Here is an 11208-nt window from a genome sequence, read left to right on the forward strand (position 1 = left end):
AATGAACTATATATTTAATTACTTACACTGCAATTCAGGAAAGATCAAACATCTCTCCTCTTCTCCGAAAGAAGTCCTTGGATGGTCAAATATTAATAAGTATAGCAAAACATTATTTTATTACATTGATTAATTAACTTGATGGTTTGACATCTTAGTCTGTCAAATAACCTTTCCTTTTTTTTTTCAAGTTTAATGCGTGGTTTTACTTTGTCTGTGTAATGCTCTATTATTTTTAGCTTAAAGAGACACTGAAGCAAACTTATTTTCTCCATTTTACCTTATAAGTCGCTTCAGTGCTCTCAAGCCAAGTAATCCGCCGCGTCCCTGCCGCAAAACGAGCACTGCAGAGCCCCCAAATCCCCGGGGGGCAATCTGGCTGGCATTTCCTGGAAGGGGCAGAGCTTTCAGCTTCAGCTCTGCCCCTCCTGACGTCAATCGCGGCGCATCGCCGCCTCTCCCCGCCCCTCTCACTCTTCCTTCACAGAGAGGGGCGAGGAGAGGCGGCGATCCGTACGGCGATTGATGTCAGGAGGGGCAGAGCTACAGCTGCAAGCTCTGCCCCTCAGCGCAGCAAAATCCACGACCAAGTTGGTCGTGGATATTTGCGGATGGATTTGGGGGATCTGCAGCACTGAAGCGACTTATAAGGTAAAATGGGGAAAATAAGTTTGCTTCAGTGTCTCTTTTTAAAGTGAAGATCCGCGGTCCTTCATAAAAAAATAAAAATACATATCCACTTATCTGGGGCTTCCTCCAGCCCATGGCAGGCGCAGGACGTGCCCTCGGCGCCGCTCCGGAGGCTCCCAGTCTTCTCCGTTGGCGCACCCGACCTGGCCAAGCCGGCTGCCAAGTCGGGCTCTTCTGCGCTCCAAAGTGCGCCTCACGCGGGCGCGCTGACGTCATCGGACGTCCTCCGGGCTGTACTGTGCAGGCTCAGTAGTTCTGCGCCTGCGCAGTACAGCCCAGAGGACGTCCGGTGACATCAGCATGCCCGCGTGAGGCGCACTTTGGAGCGCAGAAGAGCTCGACCTGGCAGCTGGCCTGGCCAGGTCGGGTGCGCCAACGGAGAAGACCGGGAGCCTCCGGAGCAGCGCCGAGGGCATGTCCTGCCTGCCACGGGCTGGAGGAAGCCCCAGGTAAGTGGATTTTTATTTTTATTTTTTTATGCAGGACCGTGAACCTTCCCTTTAAAAGATAAAAAAAACTATTGTTCCTTCCTTCAACCTCATTTGTCCAATTATATATATAGAGAAAGTGTTCAGTGCAGAAAAATGTCTGACCCTACATGTCTGGTGCATTAATGGGATGGATTAAAATTTTACCTCATTGAATTAAAGTGGATCCGAGATAAACTTTTACTCATTGCATAATTGTGTTCCTTTCATATAGTTTAGAGGGCATTCCTCTCAAGCCAAATACTTTTTTTTTTTGCTTTTTTTTAATACTGTAATTCCCTATAAACTAAACATGCTTTGCCCAGAGCTCCTTTTGTGCCTTGGCACTGTAGCAAGAGCTTATGGGATCTCAGTCTGGGCAGGAGGAGGAGGAGGAGGTTACTAGCCATTGATTTCAGAGATCGAGGGGAGGGGGAGAGGGGAATGAATTTACACACAGGCAAGCATCTCCAGCTCTCAGCCTGTGACAATGTGACAAACAGAACATGGCTGCCCTCATTGTATCACAGGAATAAATAATCATAAACCTTTGAAGCTATTTGCAGCTAGATATGCTGTGTAAACTATCTAAACTTTAGATAAGATATGTAGACAAGGTACTTGTTAAAGTTAGTTTTCATCTCGGATCCGCTTAAAGGAAAAAAAAATACTGCTAGTAAAAGTACTGGAAAAACTATGTCACCTGTTTTCAGCATCTTCTTTCCCTAAAGAAAAAAAAAAGAATAAAAAAAAGAAAAGTACATTTATAGTCAGTGCATTAAACTGGCATTAATGAGACAAGAAAAAAAAAAGTTGGCTGTAGTGGACAAATATTTTCTATTAAAGGGAAACTGAAGTTAGAAGAATGTGGAGGCTGCTATATTTCTTCACTCTCTAATAAGCAATGGCAGTTGCCAGACTTTCGTGTTGATGCTTTGCTTCTAATAATGTAAGTTAGTGACCCAGAATAAGCATGCAACTAGTGCAGTATGTACAGAATGCTAATGCTATTTCAGGTCTGACCACTGGCACTATACCTAAGAAAGTCTTGCAAAAACACATTTTGTGCCTAAAAACCTGTTGTGTGCCTAAAATCATGCCTAAAACCATGTTTTGTGCTGTAGTCATGTGATGACTGGTGTCCTGCAGCTATGTAGACCAGGACGCTGAAGAGGAAGATGTAAGTATCGCATGTGTTTCGTCTCAGCCAGGAGGATGAGTTAATCACTCCGCTGAACTCTGCATTGGAGGCTCTAACTGCCTATAATGTGTGAGGGGCACCTATACCTGGCTACCTTTACCAGAGGCCCCCAAACCTGGCTATCTATAATGGGGCACCTATACCAGGCTACCTATACTCAGGCAACCTCTACCTGGCTACCTATACTGGGGGCACCTATACCTAGCTACCTATACAAATATTCTCTCTTGGATAGACACATCAGTTTCCATACTTGTGCCAGTTAGTTGGCACAGGGACTTATCTTCTTGGCTCAAATGGGCCATTATTTTTTCACCTTACTATGGCCTTTGGGGCAATGTTATTTGGTCATGTGAGATATCAATATTCTCTTATACTTAAAGCCTGACAAAGGACTTCGGTCTGAAACAAACTAGTGTCATTGCCTTAAAGAGGACCTGAACTCTAAATAGCAAAATAGACCAACAGCATCCTTTTCAAAAATCACTGGCAAAAAGTTAACAATATATGATCAAAAAACATGTAAACAAAAATTATAAAATAAATCATTTAATAAACCCATCTCACTTGTGATGTAGCCTGCCGCGGCAGTCACGTGGTTACTGTCCGGCAGGCTTGCAGAGAACACTGGGAGACCTTTTTCAAGAGTTCCTGCAGGCATGTTATTTACATTTTACGTTATCAGGTGGCACCTCGTAGGAAGCATGAAGGACCTGCACTGACAGCCAGAGCGAGCAGCAGAGTGGAGAGGACAGAAGAGGTGGGTGAGAGGCCAGGAGACAGGGAGGGTGGTCAGCGAGGCCAGGAGACAGGGAGGGTGGACAGCGAGGCCAGCAGAGGAAGGGAGGGAAGGGAGAGAGCCGCCAGCCAGGGCATCATTGCTAATAGAGACAGAGCAGGCTGACAGAGTGAGAGACTCCAGTCTATCCCCTCAGCTCAGGCATCCAATTGCAGCCCAGCTTTTCCTCCTCTCAGCCTTTATCTTCCTGTCAGCCAGGCTCTAGCTCCACCCCCTCTCTCCAGCACACTAGACACAGACTCGGGGACAAGGCAGCCAGCAGGACAGTGTAGCCAGCAGTGCCACAGATACAAGTGACAGCAGCAAAAGCAGCCAGTCAAGCCCAGCAATGAATCACCACAGAAAGGTTTGGGCTGACAGTCTCACGTTCATTGTCTGTAGTTGCTGCCTGTGCACCTTTGTCCCAACCCCCTGACTGCAGCTCTGACAAAGGTGCTGCGAGCAGGGGTATCTGTCTCTCCCTCTTTGAGAGTGTCTCTCCTCTCGCTCCTCACCATCCCCCACCTTGCCAGCATTCCTCTATTAGGTCTGCCTGGAGACGCTTATGAGCGCACAGGCAGAATGTAATCATGGGGGAAGGGAGCCTTATGATGTTCTGAAATCCCCCTGCTGACCAGCCAGCCATGACCTGGGGTCAGTTTAACTCACTAGTTTCACCTTCCCTCCACACTTAAAGCAGAACTGAAGACTAGGGAAAAAAAAGATTCACTTTACCTGGAGCTTCTCCCAGCCCCCTGCAGATGTCCTGTCCCATGTCAGTACTCAAAGATCCTCCGGTCCCCCACCGTGGCTCTGTTTATTCACCACCGACTTACATGTCAATGGCCACTGTGCCTGCACAGCTGTGGCTGCACGCATCCTTGTTTACGCTCCTGTGGCCAGCAGCGTGTTGCACAGTTGCAGTACGATAAAATCTCTACCGCGTCTGCGCTGGACGCTCCTGGCGAAAGCACAAATGAGTACAAACTACACCTGGCGGGGGACCAGAGGATCGTTCCAGGTATGTGCGAGCACAGGACGGCTGCAGGGGGCTAACAGAAGCCCCAGGTAAGTGAATCTCTTCGCTTTTATTCAATCTTCAGGTCCACTTTAAGCCATACATCTATGACTTCGAGGCCGATCAACCATCCGATTTGATTATCAAATCGGATGAAAATCGGTGCTGCTAAGAGAATGCACGATTGATGATGCAACCAATTTCAGGCAGAAATTAGTTGCATATATTGATTGGACATGATGAAAGATGTTGGGCCGTTGTGGTTGATCAGGTGTACAACTGTAACCGTGAGTGATATCAGGACGAGCGACAAAACCCCCAGCACTGTCCCCTCTAAAGTCAAATGTGCACTATACTTTGTGTCCGCAGCTGGCTCCATTCACAATCTGCATACAGACAAGTGCCTACGTTACTGCGGCAACCACCTGGGGCACGTGTTTGCAGATTTCGGACGAAGCCTGCAGTGGACACGGACAGGTAAAGTATAGTCCTTTAAGATTAGGTGAAGCGCTCATTAATAACCCTCCTCAAATATAACCTATAAAAGAAAATATATCTCACAGCAGCCTGTAAGGGAAGGTATACAACTCACAGCAACCTGTCTGATTCCAATACTTTGTAAACATTAATCACAAATTGATCCACCTGTGGGAAAAAATAGCATATAATATTGTGTTGCATAACATAAATGTTCCAGAGTCCACCTAGAATGAGGGAGAAGACAATCTGCTAAGCACACAACCGAAAATGTCCACAATAATTCCACTTAGATCTTGATCTCATTTAGTGCTACACATAGATTGATCTCCGGGAAAAAATACGCTTACCAGCAGGTATGGCTGATGTATCACAGATCAGCAAACACAGCATAGCATAAACATGTGGCAATCCCGCAGCGGAACACCTTCTCCCTAAATAAATTCAGAGACATAGGGACAACATAGCGTAATCCAGTTTTGTTACCACACCAAACCACCAAAAAGTGGTGTGGACAGACACTAAAGCAACAAGGTGGCGGTGAGGACGTCCTGAAACATTATATGCACATTGATTTTATACCTATGTGAGTGCAATTGATTGTGTCTTTTAAGCTTATTAAACGGTTTTACGCTATGAGAGCTATTGTCTCTTGAGTCTTAAAGGTTGGCAAACGCTCTGAAGACTGTGTATATACAAGAAAGCGCTTTTCAGCTGGTCACTACAGGATCAGCCTGGTCTTTTGGTGAGCGTGCATTTTATCCATATACCACTGCGGTGTTACACGTTTTGCAGTCACAAAGGGAGCACTTTTTCGGTTGTGTGCTTAGCAGATTGTCTTTTCCCTCATTCTAGGTGGACTCTGGAACATTTATGTTATGCAACACAATATTATATGCTATTTTTTCCCACAGGTGGATCAATTTGTGATTAATGTTTACATAGTATTGGAATCAGACAGGTTACTGTGAGTTGTATACCTTCCCTTACAGGCTGCTGTGAGATATATTTTTTTTTATAGGTTATATTTGAGGAGGGTTATTAATAAGCGCTTCACCTAATCTTAAAGAATTTTAACAGGGTAGACACCCCTTTTGGTGTAGCGATCTTATATACCCTATAGGTTATATAGATATCATTTAAACCGATAATAGTGTTGGTGAAGTTGTGGGAGGAGTCAATTAGAGGAGCGCACAGATTACTTACTCCTATCTAGGTAAAGTATAGTGCAACAGGAAGCAACAGCCACATGTCTCCCCCCACCCTTATGCTTGGCTACCTATACTGGAGGCACATACCTATTTAACTTATGCTGGAGGCACCTACCTATCTAACCTATACCAAGGGTACCTACCTATCTAACCTATACTTGGGTACCTACAGCCACAGAATATATATCACACTTTACTATGAAGCCTGACCATATGTACACAAAGGAAATTGTATGAATCCTGTCCCTGTTTGTAGGCCTCAATGAGGGCCTCTTGTTTCACAAGCAGGGATTTGCTTATTTACAATCAATAGAACTTGTGCTTATAGTCATCAATTATTTCTAGCATCCAGCAAATACATTGGGAGTCTGTTGTATACACATTACAAGGATCTTTGCTGACCCCCCCCCCATACATATATCCTGATTCCTGAGGTGTAGCTATCTTGCAAGTGCACTTCCTATAGACAAATAAATGCCCTTAGTTGCTTTACTAGAAGTGTAACCGACTAATGCACATCAGATAATAATTGGTACACCTAGACACTCAAGATGGCTTGTAAAGAAACTCGTGTTGCAGCCATTCATTGTGTCCCTTCAGCAGGGCCGGATTTGTACTCTTTACCGCCCTAGGACACTGTCACGAGCTGCCCCCTTCAGTATAGGTAGCGAGATGGGTAACAGTAAATTCGGGCGCCTGAGGCTAGTGGACAAATCGGGCGCCGCCATTCACTCCTATAATAAATATCGTTTAATGGGCGCCCGATAGGAAAAAAGGGCGCCGGAGAAAACTAACGTTTTAAAAGCGGCGCCCGGAGACTTAATGTTTTATTACTGTTTCTCATGATTACACATTATTTAATGATTTATACATTTTTAAATATTATTTTTAAACGAAAAACAGTACAATATTTTTTTCCAAACATTATTTTTAAACGAAAAACAGTACTTTTTTTTTTAACATTATTTTTAAACGAAAAAACCAACAGGGGGGTCTTAGGTTTAGGCACCAACAGGGGGGTCTTAGGTTTAGGCACCAACAGGGGGTCTTAGGTTTAGGCACCAAAAGGGGGGTCTTAGGTTTAGGCACCAACAGGGGGGTCTTAGGTTTAGGCACCAACAGGGGGTCTTAGGTTTAGGCACCAACAGGGGGGTCTTAGGTTTAGGCACCAACAGGGGGGTCTTAGGTTTAGGCACTAACAGGGGGGTCTTAGGTTTAGGCACCAACAGGGGGGTCTTAGGTTTAGGCACCAACAGGGGGGTCTTAGGTTTAGGCACTAACAGGGGGGTCTAGGGGTTAGGGGTAGGTACAGGGAGGGTTACTTAGGCACCAACAGGGGGGGTCTTAGGTTTAGGCATCAACAGGGGGGTCTAGGGGTTAGGGGTAGGTACAGGGAGGGTTACTTAGTAATTTTTTTTTAAACGTTATTATACGTTTCACTATTTAAACGAAAGATTAACGTTTTTACAATTGCCGATTTAATGCACATTATTTAATGATTTATAACTTTAAAAACATTAATTTTAAACGAAATACAGTACAATACATTTTTAAACGTTATCCATGCTTATCGTTAAAAACCCGGCGCCCTTTTTTCCCAGTGCCCCTTTTTAACGTACGCCGCGAGATGACCCCTCCCCCCTTCCCTCTAGTATAGACAGCCTTATGACCTCCTGAGTATAGGTAGCCAGATGACTCCTCCCCCCTTTCCCTCCAGTATAGGTAGCCAGATGACCCCTACACCTTCCCTCTAGTAAATGTAGCTAGATGACTCATTCCCCCTTTCCCCCCAGTATAGGTAGCCAGATGACTCCCTTAATCCTTTTTGCCACCCCCGCACCTTCACACCTTCACATCGCAGCAGCCATAAGTGTCACTCATTTCTCTGCTTGTCTCCAGTGCAGAAGCTTCCTCTTCCTTTCCGTCTCCAATGCTGACCAAGTCCATAGCCACCGGCCACAATGCAAACGTGCACAGAGAGCAAGGTGGCTGCTGCACAGGCAGCTAGCAGCAGAGTACCTGCATTGCAGCATTTGCAAATGCTGCATTAGTTTAGCCTGCTGCTTTGCTGCCCCTGCTCCTGTGGTGCCCTAGGCCATGGCCAAGTTTGCCTTGGCCTAAATCCGGCCCTGCCCTTCAGGTGTACAGCCACAGGACCACTCCACGCCAATTGGCGTGAAGTCCTGGAGTGGGGTTTTGCAGGAGATCGCGCGCGCATCTCAGCTTGAGCTCCATCATCAGTCTCCCAGCAGCGATCGCCGCTAGGAGACTGTAAGACGGCGAAACCGCCGTCTAATAACACTGTACAGCGCTGTGATCTGCTGACAGCAGAGTGTATAGACAAAATATAAAGCAGAAAGATGACAGGCTGGAAAACACAGGCAGACATAACATACACAGGCGCAGCCAGATGACATCACTGTAACTGTACACTACCACAGGCTAATTTGCATACTGAACAGTGATTGGAGAAAGGAGCTGCTTGAGGAAGGAGGGGCTGGAGGAAGTAAAAATCAGCTGGATGGTACTGTAAACTTGCCAACCAACATATGGCTGCACACACTGCACTTGAATGCAGTAACGCAAATAAGGACATCTGACAGGTATATTACAGCAAACATATAATTGTATTTATTAAAGCAGTGTTATGCAACACATCAGATATTTTTACAGTATCAAATGTTAAGGTCAGTTCCACTTTAACAAGTATTTTCTGCTCTAAACTAAAATGTGCAATATCACTGATCATATAAAGATTTATATTATCTAATGCCTCACCATTTTATATGTTCTTCTTTTGAAGATTGATGATTTGAAGTATTTCAAATCTTTTTCTACTGAATAGTATTTTTGAATGTTTTTGTGCGAATAAAGATTTTGGATGTTTTCATACTGCAAACATATGGCTGTGGTATCTTGGATATACAGTCCTTTTTATATAACTAAGTGTTTGTAAGTGGATAGCACTGTGAATGGCTTCTTTTTTCTCATTTTTTATGTCAAAAAGTGTTTTTACTTTATTAAAATATAATACCTATACTGAGGGCACCTACACCAGGCTACCTATAATGAGGGTGCCTACACCTGGCTACCTATACTGAGGGCTCCTATACCTGGCTTATACTAAGGGGACACCTGGCTACCTTTACAGAAGGGCTGAACACTGCATCACAAATAACATTTAAGCCTGTGGGGGAGAGGAACAATTTTTACACCCTCACCCTGGGAGAAATTTAGCCTAGAAAATGCCCTGCCAGGCAACCCCCTTCTCTATGCTTTTAGCATTGGAAAAAGCCTAAAGACAAAGAACAAGATTATCAATGGAAGAAAGACAAGTAACCTTGTACAGGTAGGTAGTCTCTGGTTAATGATCAACATAGGGACTGTGGGTTCGTTCTTAACCTGAATCCATTCTTAAGATGAAACACTGTGCCATCTCTGTCCCTTGTACCTCCTTTATGCACCCCTGTGCCTCCAGTGTCCCACTTTGTTTCACCTCAGTGTCCCCCTCTGTCCTCCCATTGTGTCACCTCTGTCCCTGTGTTCTCAGCATACTGCAGGTGTCCTTAACCTGTAAACTGTTTTTTTTTTTTTTTGCTTGTTGCTAGAGATGGCCCGAACGGTTCGCCGGCGAGCGAACTTCCGTGGTTCGCGATTGCAGAGAACCGCGAACTTTTCCGGAGGTTCGGTTCGCCTCCATAGTGCACCATTAGGGTCAACTTTGATCTACATCACAGTCAGCAGGCACATTGTAGCCAATCAGGCTACACTCCCTTCTGGAGCCCCCCCCCCCCCCCCCCTTATAAAAGGCAGGCATCACCGGCCATTTTACTCACTTGTGTACCTGCAGTAAATAAAGAAGGGACAGCTGCTGCAGACTCTCTCATAGTGAAGAATTAGTTAGGCTCTTGTAGGCTTCTTAGCTTGCACCTTGCTGATCCTTATTGCTAAAATAGCACCCCACAACAGCTCTTTTGAGAGCTAATCTTGTTCTTGTGATCTATTTTTTTTCTGTGTCTCCCACTGACACTTGTGTTGCATAGACAGCCTTGATAATTACAGCCTTGATAATTCATACTGTGTGTGCCACTGCCAGGCCCAGCACATTCAGTGACTATTTGTGTGTGTGACAGGTGCACATTACCCATCACTGCATATACCTACCTCTTGTTCACTGTGCACCCACCTACGTGAGAGCACGCAGTGTCACTGTGCCTGTCCGCTACCTGTCTGTGTGTGACAGGTGCCCATTGTAATTCCCATTACTGCATATACCTATCTGTTGTGTTCAGTGCACCCACCTACCTACGTGAGTGCACGCAGTGTGATATACCACTCCGTGCATACCTGTTAACTGCACCCGTGTGACTGCACATTGTATTAGTCAAGTCAGTGCATAGCTTTCACTTCATGTCCCCCAATATGGACAAAACAAAAGGCAGAGGCAGGCCACCTGGCAGGTCTGTTCGAGGACATGCTGTCGTAATTTTGTGCGGCCCTCGACCAAAGTACAGTGTTCAGAAGAAGGCACGTGCCATCAACCGCCAACATTGTCAGGACGTAGTTGACTAATTAACACAGAACACTTCATTTTTCTCAGCATCCGCACGGAAGCACGACATATCTTCCTCTTCCTGCTCTGATTCTGGCACCCCACTTAACACTCAGTTGGCCGCCACCACCAAAGTTCCATCACCCCAGGGCTCAGCAGTGTGGAAATGATTTTGTGTGTCTGCCTCAGATGAGAGCAATGCCATCTGTACTCTGTCACCGAAAATTGAGCCGGGGAAAGACCAAGACCCGCGTAGGAACAACTACCTTTCGAAGGCACATGATTACAAAGCACAAACTGCAATGGGATGACCACCTGAGGAAAAGCAGCACACAAAAGCAAACCCACACAACGCAGTGGAAGACAACAGGCCACAATTTTTTCTCAAAAAAGGCGATACCTAAACTGTACCATGATGTTGAAAGGCAAGTGGTGACATCTCTGGCACACAGCGTTGGGTCAAGGGTCCATCTGACCATGGATGCCTGGTCTGCAAAGCACGCTCAGGCCTGCCCGAAGACCAAGTCAGTCCCCACACAGCATCTCTGGCCGCAGGCCGGTTCACTGTCTTCTCCATCACCACCAAAAGGGTCCAGGACTCCAGATGGATTCCTGAATTTTTCTGGTGCATGTACATGCCTGCCTAATCTTTCTGGCTGCACTGCAGCTGCAACAACAAAACAAAAGGCATGTACATGTGCCCATTCCCCTTCATGATCATTACCTTGCTGCAGTGAAGGGGCTTGCGTATCACAATGAAGCAATGACCAACGGCTATATGAGTGTGTTGGGGGGGGGGGGCACAGCCACGATA

Source organism: Hyperolius riggenbachi, chromosome 11 (genome assembly GCF_040937935.1).
Source record: "Hyperolius riggenbachi isolate aHypRig1 chromosome 11, aHypRig1.pri, whole genome shotgun sequence".
Classification (NCBI taxonomy): Eukaryota; Metazoa; Chordata; class Amphibia; order Anura; family Hyperoliidae; genus Hyperolius; species Hyperolius riggenbachi.